General features: G+C 43.0%; 1 protein-coding gene across 8 annotated transcripts in view; it reads left to right on the forward strand.

The window, feature by feature from the left end:
* Positions 1-10,337, forward strand: part of LOC134564999 (uncharacterized) — a 145,229-nt gene extending 134,892 nt beyond the window's left edge. For 2 of the 8 annotated variants that reach the window (XR_010083745.1, XR_010083742.1), the window contains 2 exons: positions 2,126-2,262; positions 8,803-10,322. The gene's annotated coding sequence lies outside the window, so the exon portion shown is untranslated. Of the gene's footprint in view, positions 1-2,125; positions 2,263-2,426; positions 2,967-8,752 lie in introns of those variants that run through there. The other 6 variants (XM_063424348.1, XM_063424347.1, XR_010083748.1 and 3 more) reach the window with 5 other exon arrangements.
* Positions 10,338-11,979: the final 1,642 nt, after the last annotated feature.

Here is an 11,979-nt window from a genome sequence, read left to right on the forward strand (position 1 = left end):
CTGCTTCATATGCTAATTAGCTTATCAGTCCTTTGTGCCTGCGCAGTTGTCTCTGGTGGTCAGCTTGGGGGTCTCAGGGATGAAGGAAATAGTCTTGCTCTTGAGCTGAACTTCTGACCCCACTGCCTTGCCCATGCCCACTGATCTTCTGGTCATAGTCTAAGCTATAAGGCCAGTTTTATCTGGTCCTGGGGCCTGAGGAGCCTTGTTATCTCAGTATCTCTGGTAATCTTGCATTCTTGTCTCCTGTTTTGGTAAGCATTCTTTCCTTATCAGACATCCTTGCATTCTTTCTTGCTGTTCTTGAAGGTAGTCTTGTCCCTTCCCTTCTCAAGCAACTAATACAGTACAAAGAGCAGCAAATATTAGGCAATACACATCACCCGAATGCCTATTCTTAATCACTGTCTTCTAATTTCTATGATTAATATCCTCTACTTTTGTTCTGGTTTGATTCATAACCGGGCAGAAACACCAATTCATGTAGCTGTTTCACGTTTGCCAATTTTGACCTTTCTTGGCCAACGCACCAAATTTGTGATGGTTTTTGTGCCTACTGTCTTTTTTTATGTGAGATAGACTTTGGGAGGAAAAAAGGCAAAACAGGCCCAACTTAAAGGTTACAGAGATAGTTTTATTAACACACACTAAAGGAAGAAAAAAAAAATTTAAAAAATGAAACTTTCAAAACTTTTCTCCCCACAAACTGTTCACCTTCCCACAAGCAACACAGAGAGACAACTTGTAATTTTCAGTCAGTTCCACTCTTTGGAAAATGGTCTTTCATTACTTCTTTAGGAGACAGAGCCTCTTTAGAGTCATGGATCCCACTGACACTTCTCGCATGGGTTTTAACTGTCACAGAAACATCAGCCCAGGCAAAACCTGCTTCTGTGACCCCTCCAACCCTTCCTCCCATTAGCAGTTTCCCAAGATGCTTACGGGTCATGTGAATTCAGGCATATTGGGCTGTCACCTTTTAAAGATTACTAACTCCAGAGGCAAAGGATTCTTCATCACAGGGAACAGAGATGTCTTTTCACTTCTTCACTGGCACAAAGGACTTCCCATCTCTCTCTGTTCAAGCATCTCATGAGACTACAAGAATCACAGATTCTAATGCAATATTACTCAGTCCATCACAAACACCTTTGCTCAGAAATCCACAAATAAACAATCATCTCCCCAAATGCATATCTTTCCCATGAATTGAAGGGATAATCTACATATAGAGTTCATTTCCATGGGTCTAATTGAAGTCCAGACAGCAGGCAACTCCTCCATCCTTCCTCCAATTAGTCCTTCATTCTCTCTGTCCATCTGACTTCATGCTAGGTCTTCTCTGTGTTCACTACGCCCGGCTCTCCTCTCTCTCAAAGAAGAGTTAAACCATGAAAGCTCCATGTTACCAAGAAAGGGTTGTTATAAACGCCAGGACAAATTTATTGCCAAATTCAATAATTTGGTTTATTAAAATTCAAATCACAAAATTTGGAATCAAATTATAACAATTTTAAACAATAAAAACAAAACAATACGAACCCCACAAACAGCGACACTTACTTGACAGAATTTCTCCCGGGAAAAGTTGAGCCAAGGGTGACCCCAGAGACACAGAACCTGGCAGCCGGTGTCTCTAGATGGGTTCACGAATTTGCCATGTTCGAGGCTTGGTTTTTATACTCTTTATTCTGCCTCTGGCAATATTTCCCCATACTTCCCTTTGTTTCTTGGTTAGTTATTCAAACCCAAATTCGTCTCCAGTCGGATTGAAAAAGAGCTCCCCTCCCAAGTCCATGTGTTAATATTCAGTTTTTATGGATCCTTATAGTTGATGAATGTTCGAGATATGGGTGATATTGCTTGATGGTCTGTGAAAGTGGCTCCCGAGGTGTGAGTTGCTGATCCGGCTCATCTCAACAGGTCCCCTCCCAATACTTGAGAAGGCTGCAAAGTCTTTTGTTCCCTTCTGAATGGAGACGCCTGATTTTCAGGGTGGTCAGTTTCACCATCTGCTGCAGAAACCTCCTGAAACATAGACTTTTACCTGATATAAATTTATACAGCTTTATAATTTTCCAGTTTATCATAAGAACATGAATTAATCATCTCACGTTTTTCACAGGGTTAAATCTGCCCAGGCCTGCGCTGGTTGTGTGTGAGAGTCGGGGTTCGAGGGTCCCTGGTTTTGCCTCACGACCCTTCATCAAGGACCCCCGTCAAGGAAGGGACTGCGTGCAAGGGGCTTGGGCCTAAGCCACGGTGCGTGTTTGCCAAGTGTGAAAAATGTAGAATGTTAATTCATGTTCTTATAGTTTATGAAGTTTATTGAAAACTATAAAACTGTATATATGTGTGTGTTGTATGAAAGTATAAGTTTCAGGACACCTTGTAACATTTTGTTAAACCAAATTATGAAAAGGCAGGCACCACCCCAGAAGCTCACATTCAGAAATAGACAAAAGGTTTACGGGAAAGCCGGCAGTCTCCTCAGTCACCGGGAGGAGACCCATCAAGATGAGGTGGCAGGGCCATCAACACCCCCAGCTGACACCCTCACCGAGCATCAAGCATCATCATCCATATCTCGACCATTCATCAGCCATGAGGATCTATAGAAACTGGACATTAACATATGAACTGAGAGAATGAACTCTTTTCAGCCTAGCCGGAGAAACCCTTGGATTTGAATAGCTAGCTGGGAAACAAAGGGAAATATGGGGAAATATTGCCAAGGGCAGAATAAAATGTATAAAAACTAAGCCCCGAACCGGGCAAATTTGTGAACCTAGGGGGAGACAGCAGACGGCCAGGTTCTGTGTCTCGAGGTTCACCCTTGGCATTTTCCTGGGAAAAAGACTGTCAAGTATCTCCCCTGTTGGTGGGTTTATCGAAATTCTGTAATTCGATCTTTTGATTAATAAACCAAATTATTTTAATTGGAATATTGTATTGGCATTTTTAACACCAGGCATTGAACTGCAGGTGTGTCCACTGGATCAAAGCTGGCTCTCATGGAAACCAATGCCAGAACAATGAACAGTTACTCGTCCTGCCTGCATGTCGTTCTGGTACAGAAAGCAGTTGTCTTGTTCCCCCCTGCTACCCCACAACGGCTTGTCCAGGTTTTCCCCCACATTGGCTGGGTGCCCCCTGCTACTGAAATGACTATAAAAGCTACCCTCTGTGACTCACACTTCGAGATCTCCCCAACGGACAGAAGACGACGATTCCATTGGCCAGGCGCCAAGCCAAGAGGATGTCACTCTACCATTGGTAGCTATATCCCTCTGCCCCTCTTTCCTCACTCTGTATCCTCCCTTTCTCATTCCCTCTATCGCAAGTATTGTTGGTACTCAATAAAGGTGCATTTGTTGTGTGATTAAACTATTGTCCCCTCGAGTACCTTTTGCACTCTGAGATCACACGAACCTATCACGACTCCTGCTCGTGTATTAAGCGGATCGTGACATCATGTGATCTCTGCCGGGCGGCAGCTTCTCCATCCCCCTGCTCTTCAGAGCAGCCAGGCTTCTCCCCCTTCAGGAAGTTCATGGAAAAAAAGTAGTTCAGAATGTTCTGAAAGCTGGGTTTGCCATAATGAAAAGCAAGATCAAGGGACCTGTTAGGGGTTGGGATCTTTCCTTTTGGGGTTTTTTTTCCTCAAGGAATTTTGTCCCATAAGTTGCTAGGAAACAGTAACGACTGGGTACTTAAGAGAGACAAAAGAAGTGACCAAGCTCAGGGGAGGAGGACATCCGGCTGCACTTCTTTTATCTGAGGGTTTCTCTCAGAGGTAGATATTTGGGCTCGTAAATGGAGGGGCTGGGGCAGCTGCCCTTGCGATCTCTCTCTTTGCTTAGGAGAATGCCGGTGGGACCTGCTGCTTGGGGGAGGGAATTTGCTGCCACACTTGTAGTCCAGCCTGGTCCTGCTTCTTCTGCTGTGGGGTGAGCCTCTGCTTGTGAGAGCAGCCACTGAACTGGGACCTTATTAACACCTACCTCACTAAAAGAGGGACTTGTCACCATCTGCTCGGGTGCCCGGGATCCCGAGCACACCTTTCCCTGCCGTGCTCACATCTGGGTCTCCTCTGCCCCGCCCCATCGCTTCTTCGGCACTGCTCCAAGTTTTCGCTACACTGTAGCCCCACATCCCCTGCCTGCTGAGACGTCCCAGTTTCAGCTACAGCTGCGGAGCTTCTGATACATCTCATCCACCACCCTGGGATTTTTGCTCATTCCTGCCATTCCAGCTTGTCACTTCCAAGAGTCCTGCTGGGGCAAAGGGATCAACTGTCCCTGGGGGTTTGTGAAGCAAGCCTTTCTTCCATCCCTTTCCATCTTGGTCAAGTCCACCATTACCATGTGCTCTCCAAGCTTGCACCGGCGGGCCCCCTGCAGCCTTGGGGAAATCATCCCACCTGCCCTGCCCACCAGGAGCCATGAGTGCCCCTGCTGGCTGTGAGCATCACTACACCAAAGGGGAAAGTGCCTGCAGCTGAGAAGGCTGTTATTGAAGTTTCTGGTTCTGTTTGTTGTTACTGCCATAGTTATGTTGTTTGTTTGCCTTGTTATACATACTAGTAAAAAACTGTTATTCCTATTCTGATATCTTTGCCTGAGAGCCCCTTAATTTCAAAATTATAAGAATTTGAAAGGAAGGCCATTACATTTTCCATTCCAAAGGAGGCTCCTGCCTTCCTTAGCAGACACCTGTCATTCAAACCAAGACAGGACCTTTACAGAACATCCAGTTCTTGGGTGTCAAATGTCAGGATGGCCACTGTCATGTGCCTATGGATGTGGTTAACAAGATAGCAACTATGTCTTCACTAGCTAAGAAGAAAGAAACACAAGATTTCATAGGCCTTTTGGAGTTCTGGAGAATGCACATTCCAGGTTATAGTCAGTTTGTGAGGCCCCTCTATTGAGTGACCCAGAAGAAGAACCATTTTGAATGGGGCCTTGAGCAATAACAGGCCTTTGAGCAGATCAAAGGAAATAACTAGTGTGGTAGCTCTTTGTAGGAGGATAGCTTATATCATAAGGTAGAGCTATCCACACCTGGGCCTCAACCCAGGCCTCAGACCAGGCCTCAGGCCTGGTCTAGCAGGCCTCAGTACGTTCAGCATACGTAGTAGCAGATAAACTTATCCGCTACTAAGAATGTATTAAGGTAGTAGTGTTACTAACATAGAACAGTTACTGGGAAGACACGGTGGCTACCTTAAACTGCAATAGCTTACATATTTCTGTATTCTCACTGCCTATCAGAATGCACCTGTTCTTGTAAACTATTCTGTCTGTATTTAACCCACCATCTCACAGAATAAATCGGATTACGTGCTTAGAACCATATTGGTGTGGACGCACGTTATTCTAGCCCCCGATCTACCAGGGCTCCGCCTTTATCTGGCGCCCGAACAGGGACGGAGCCTGGTCAATACGGCTTAGACGCTGTCTGTTCAAGACTCAGATATTGTCCGCCGGGCTTCGATGCTGTAAGCGGAACTTATTTACCGTCCACCGGGCTTCAATGCTGTAAGTGAGACGTATTAGCCGTCGCTGAGCTTAGATGCTGTAAGCAAGACTTAAATGTTGAAGACCTCGCTTGATTTAGGACGTGTGTGTGTCGCTTACGGAACACAGTCCTGGATATTCAGGGCAGATCGGGGGGCGTCTGTCGATTGGATTGGTTAGAAAGGCGACAGTGCCACCTACTGTCAGCAGAGAGAAGGTAAGAGCGGCAGACGCGGAGGGATTCAATTATGGACCGGTACCTTTTGGCTGCCATGCAGCTTTTAGTGTCCATTGTCTCGAAAAGAGGCGAAAATATCAAAGACTCTGATATAAATCGGGTAACCCTATGGGTTCGGGAAGAAGGAAAGCGAAAGCGGCCATCATTTCTTTGCAGAGAAGTAGGATGGAAAGAGAAAGGCAGATTGCTATGGGACGTTGTAGTTTTACCGGGAAAAAGAGCAAAGATACATTCAGAGTTAAGCGTAATTTGGGAAAAAGCAATAAATGCCTTGCAAACATTCGCAGTAAAGAGCAAAACCATAATTTTAGCCGGAGAAAAACAGATTCCCTGTCCCTCTGCTTCCCTCCCCAAGATAAAGGAACAACAGGAAAAATCTAAGGTAGCCAGACGCTTCAGTGGAGATTCCATGCATTCCATGCATTCTGAGAGTGAGAATGCAGCTCCACTTTGCCCCTCCCTTTGTTCGTCTCTGGCTGGCTGTGCAGGGAGAGGGCAGAAAATGCTCCCTCCACCCCCAAAGCAGAATGAAAACAACCAAGAAGTGGCTCAGCTGCCAGACCCGGGAGGCAGTGCGAAAGATGAGAAAGCAAGCGGGGCCGAAGGAGGAAAAGCAGCTGACACAAGCCCTTACAGGCCCCCCCTTCGCTGAGTGCAGAGGCTGTCAGTATCGTCTTTGAAGATAAGCAAGCATCGTAACTCGACCCTATGTCGTGCTATTACCCAGGAAGCCTTCAGGATTGTTAAACAGAGATAGTGAAAACATGCAACAAGTGGACATTGCAAGAAAAACACCAGAAAAAGAAGGGAAAATAGTCATCTGTCCCTCTATTGTGAAAGAATCCATCACTGTGTGAGAAATGCAACGTGAAAAAGAAAGATATATCCTATCATGAAAAAGATAAAGCAAAAAATGAAATAGAAATGAGTTCTTAGCTAGAGTTATTAACTCTGTGTAAGAATGAGTTGTTTCTACATTTTGATGTTGTTAAAATTGATTTATGTGTGATTTAATTTGAGTTTAAGGTAATTATTGTCAAACATATAGTTTTAAGGTTTGTTTTTAAGATTTGGGCCCTGATAAGTTTAAGTTAAGCTTAAGTCTATATTTAAATGTTAAGGAGCTTAATTAATAATGAATTTTTAGTGAGTTACCACACATATAGAGTTTATAAAGTTAATGAGGGTTGTAGATTTTTGTTGAGACTTACTTATGTTAGATTTAAGAGTTAGTTGATTTAAAGGGTGCTTTATAATTTGTAAAAGGTATAGTTGTTTAACTTGTAAAGTTTAGTTGAAAAAAAAAAAGAGAAAAAAAGAGAGAAAAAAAAGAAAAAAAAAAAGAGAAAAAAAAGAAAAGAAAAAAAAATATAAAAAAAAAGAGGAAAAAGAGAGAGAAAAAGGAAACTAGATTTAAAATTACATGAAAATAGTTATTAGTGCCATGCTCGCTGCATTTGAGTAAGTGGTGCTGAGAGGGCTCTAGCTGACATCTCCAGCTGGAGTGGTCCCTTGCTTCACTGCTAGGTCTTCTAGTAGTTGCTTTTGAGAATGATTCTCAGAGCTGAACAAAGCCTCATCTCAGAACTCTCAGCGTTGTTGTCCTGCCTAGAGAGGTGGGTGCAGCTGGCTGAAGCCAGCCCCTGGCACATCTGTTTGGGCAGAGAGGCTGTGCTACTGCTCTTCGGTTTGGTCTTCTGTGCTGGGGGAGAGAGATGAGGGAAGCACAGTAGTGTGCCCAGGGGATGAGTTTCAGAGCCTGGGAATGTGGTGGTATGTTTTGTTCAGTGATGGCACTAGTGAGAGAGTTGAGAGCCGTGATGTCCCCATGCCTGGCAGAATGGGACAAGGGTGAGGAGCTTTAGCCAGTGAGACTTTTCAGTCAGTGTGAATTTTGAGAGGATCAAGATAAGTTATAATAGAGGTAATTTGAATTCAGAGCCATGACGGCCCAGCCTTCTGCTGAGCAAAGTCATGTGGCACAAGTTCTCTCAAGCTGAGTGACCTTCTCCCAGGTTCTCCAAATAGCAAATCTTCCCAGCTTCGACCACAGCTAGTGAGTTGAGAATAATGTTTCCTGAAACAGCTAAGTAATCTACAGGCTGAAATTGTACTTGTAAAGTCCACGTTTGTCGTTTGTCAGCCGCATAAGAGCTTTTAGAAACATGATTCACAGCATTTTGAACTACCTGACATTCAAGAGGCAGTTGAGAGAGCCAGCAATCTTCCTGGGCAGGAGGATGCCAGGGCAGCAGAAATTCATTGATAATCCTGCCAGCAGTAGCAGTAGAGCCAAGAAATCTTTGAGAAAGGTCTTAGGGCAATGAGTAAATAAACAGTTTTGCCCAGTGAAAACAAGTTTGACGTTATAACTGTGCTTGGAACAAAAAAAAAAAAAAAAAAAAAAAAAAAAAAAAAAGCGAGAAAGAGGGAAGAAACAGGTTTAACTGAAATGATAATAACAGAACATTGATAAAGAAGATTTAAAACGATGCAAATTGTTAGATCCTTGATTGTATTGTTAGTTGTGAGGTGTCCTAGTATATGAGAGTTTTAAAAGATAAGAGTTTTAAAATATAATTCGATGACATGTTAAGTATATAAATTAGTAGCATTTGTAAGTTGATGTACTAGTTTTTATGTTGTGTTATTTGTCTATAGGGTTTTCTAACAAGTACTTGTCATTTTAAATGATTCTATTCATCTTTTTAGCCATCTAAATATTTCATGAATGTTGTTAACAGATATGGTTGTATTATTAGGTGTAAGTCAGAATTTTCTCTTAAGTGTCATGTTAAGTATATAGTTTGTCTCTTTTGTAATCAATCTTGTGTTTTATGCGATGTTTTAGCATGTCCTTTTGAAGCTTCATTTGATTCTTTTAACTGTGTTACGCATTTCACTTGAAATGAGATTTTAGGCTTGTTTTGGTACCTCTTGTGTGAGTCGAGACATTGCATTTCAGTTTGTTAAATCTTTAAGTGTTTTTCAGAAGGTCTTGGAGAGAGATACCTGAAGCATCATTGATGATTTTTCCATCAGGTGTTGATCCTGTGATTGCTCCAATTGGTACTCAACTGTCTTCAAGAAGAGTTCCAGAAAAGACGAGTTCCCGAGTGATCGGAACAATTTTTTATCTTAACTTTTAAATGTCTTTTATGTAATGATATTATGACAGTTTGTTGTATTTTAGGCATTTTATGTTTATTGTTGTTAAAAATTGTCTTTAAAAGATATGCTAAAAACATCACTCCAATTTAAGGTTTGAGTTCTGGCCAAACTCTAACTCTAACTTGGACGGATGGTGTTTGTTAACAAAGCCCAGAGGTTTCTACTCCAAAAAAAAAAAAAAAAAAAAAAGCAAGCTATCTTAACTTGACAATTTGATCCGATCAGAATGACAGCTGAATCAGCTTAGAGTGAAGATTGTCATCTTTACCCGGGGAAAGATGTCAAGGTTCACTAAAGAAAAGCGTTTCAGCAGTGTGCAGTCTCTGGGGTGATAGCAAAAATAGTTTGATAATCGCTTATCACTTTCATTAGTAAGCAAAATTCCTATTCTATTCCCTTGTCTCTGAGAATGCTAATTCACATACCAGGTCTGTTTTAGTTTCTTTTCTGCAAGCTGTAGACTCAATGAGATACTAACGAAAGCTGAACCAGATGAGAAGACAGCAACACAGACGCAGCATTGCAGCTGCGTTGACAGAAGTAACCCTGGCTGCCCAGTGACAACAGAGAAGTCTTCAGCTGTGAAACATCATCAAGCAGTGCAGAAGAAGAGGAGACAGCAGATGATTTGAAACTTTAATCTAGAACCTGCGTATGAATGAAGAGCAAGGACTGAATAGTGTGCTCTCATCTTTTTGCTTTTAGCAGCTAAGGTCTTTAGGTTTTTCTTGGGTAACTCAAATAGTGCTTTGCTTATAACAGTATATGTAGAAGCAGCCAACCGTGTCACAGACCCAGTTTAGATAGCTCTAAAGAAAAAAAGGGGGGATGTGTAGGAGGATAGCTTATATCATAAGGTAGAGCTATCCACACCTGGGCCTCAACCCAGGCCTCAGGCCTGGTCTAGCAGGCCTCAGTACGTTCAGCATACGTAGTAGCAGATAAACTTATCTGCTACTAAGAATGTATTAAGGTAGTAGTGTTACTAACATAGAACAGTTACTGGGAAGACACGGTGGCTACCTTAAACTGCAATAGCTTACATATTTCTGTATTCTCACTGCCTATCAGAATGCACCTGTTCTTGTAAACTATTCTGTCTGTATTTAACCCACCATCTCACAGAATAAATCAGATTACGTGCTTAGAACCATATTGGTGTGGACGCACGTTATTCTAGCCCCCGATCTACCAGGGCTCCGCCTTTAGCTCTTGGTCCTGTTGAGACTGGACCAGCCCTGCAAAATATACATTGCAGCTGGGTAGCATGGTCTCACTTGGACCCTCTGGACAAGAACATCATTATGGTTTTGGAGACAGGGTTATCAGGGATCAGAAGGCTTACTACACTCCGAGTGAGAGATATTAGCAGTGTATGAGAGGGTTTAAGCATCCTCAGAAGTTGTTTGAACAGAAGTGTAGGTATTTTTGCAAGTAGGATAGCTGACCTCATTACAAGGGCTTTAAACTAAGAGTGAAGGAACAACGATGGAGAGGGACGGAGTAATCAGCAGCCATTTGAAGAAGGGATGGGCAGGGTCAATGAGCAAAAGGCACTGTGCGAACTCTAGTACCTGGAAGTCTCCATTGTCACCCAAAGGCAGCTGTGGATGTCATAGCTGCAAGCATACCCAGCAGGAAGATCTCCTTTCACTAGTAACTTACAAGAGGAGCTCCACAGGCAGCACAGTATAAGGCCCCAAAAAGCTTGCTCAAAGAGACTGTTAACAGGGCTTATGTTTTTTTCATGGACTCTGAGTTAGATGCATGGCAGAAATATTGACAAGATATTCTCAAGATGTCAAAACAACAAAAATCTTTACTGTCAACTTCAGACAATCAGAGAACTTTGGGAAAAGTTTGGAGCAACAATCAACAGAAAGCATTTCTCAAAGCATTAACTTTTTGCCCATTCAACTTGGCAAACTCCAAACCCATCACATTTTAAGTTACTCAAAACTCTGAGAAGAGGGAATTAGAAGAAGAAAGAAAAATAGAGAAAAGATATAGAAAAGAACTAATTTAGCTACCACTCCTGGTTCCAGCAGTGTCTCAGCTGATAGTCAATCAAAGAGGAGGTAGGGTCAAGACACATGTTTGCCTTGTGTCCTGGCTTAAGTGCCCTTTGGCTTTCCTAGGCCCTTCCCCCAGGTGGGCCTTCTGATTATCTGGCCACTCTGGGACGATATTGGGGCTCCAGGGGTGGGGTGTGTAGCATTGCCTTGAGTGTGCCAGTGATTGGCGTCTACTGCAGGGCTGGGATACAGGCCCAGAGGAGGATGGGGTGTGTGGAGCAGTGCATCACCTCGCCAGGGCAAGGCACAACCTGTTGCTATTGTATTAGGGATGGTATGGAAATAATGACATGACTCCCAAGCTTATAGCAACGTGAGAGGGATCTTTATTCTTCTAAATCTTCTTTTATAGACAGTTCTGAAAGAATCAAGTTTAATTGGTTAGCAAACCAACACAAGACCATAATTGGACAGTTAGGAACAACACCCCTTGACCATTTCTTGCAAGTAAACAACAAGTTTGACAAACACCCCCTGCAAAGGTTGTTTTCTCTCTCCAAGGACTGTTTGAATTCCTCCTCACAATTTCTCAGGCCACTTTCTCAGGCCTGTGTGAGAGTGTTGCGACTTGGTTTCACAGACACTGTGCTGCTGCCTGATTTTTCACATTCATCATCCACAAAAACCTGCCCCTTCCCCCACACAGTCACATGAAATTCTTTGAGCCAGCAGTCCTTCCAGTCTCTCACACTACCCCCTGGCTTGAGACATTGATTGGGACCACAGTAATAGTACCTTTCCTCTCATGGCCGCAGTGTGATCCTAATCTAGCAGACAGAGGAAAAAGGAAAGAAGAAGAAGAAAGCATACAGGAAATCATGCAATGGACAATTCCTATTTCAATAATCAAAAGTATAAGTCCAGTTAATATAAAAGTTTCACTCTATGCAGGTCATTGCTCCCTACCCTGTGAGTCTCTAAAATTGCAGGTGATGCAAATCAAGGTCCAGGGAGAGAGTTCATGAAACCAGAC

Source organism: Prinia subflava (assembly GCF_021018805.1).
Source record: "Prinia subflava isolate CZ2003 ecotype Zambia chromosome W unlocalized genomic scaffold, Cam_Psub_1.2 scaffold_31_NEW, whole genome shotgun sequence".
NCBI lineage: Eukaryota > Metazoa > Chordata > Aves > Passeriformes > Cisticolidae > Prinia > Prinia subflava.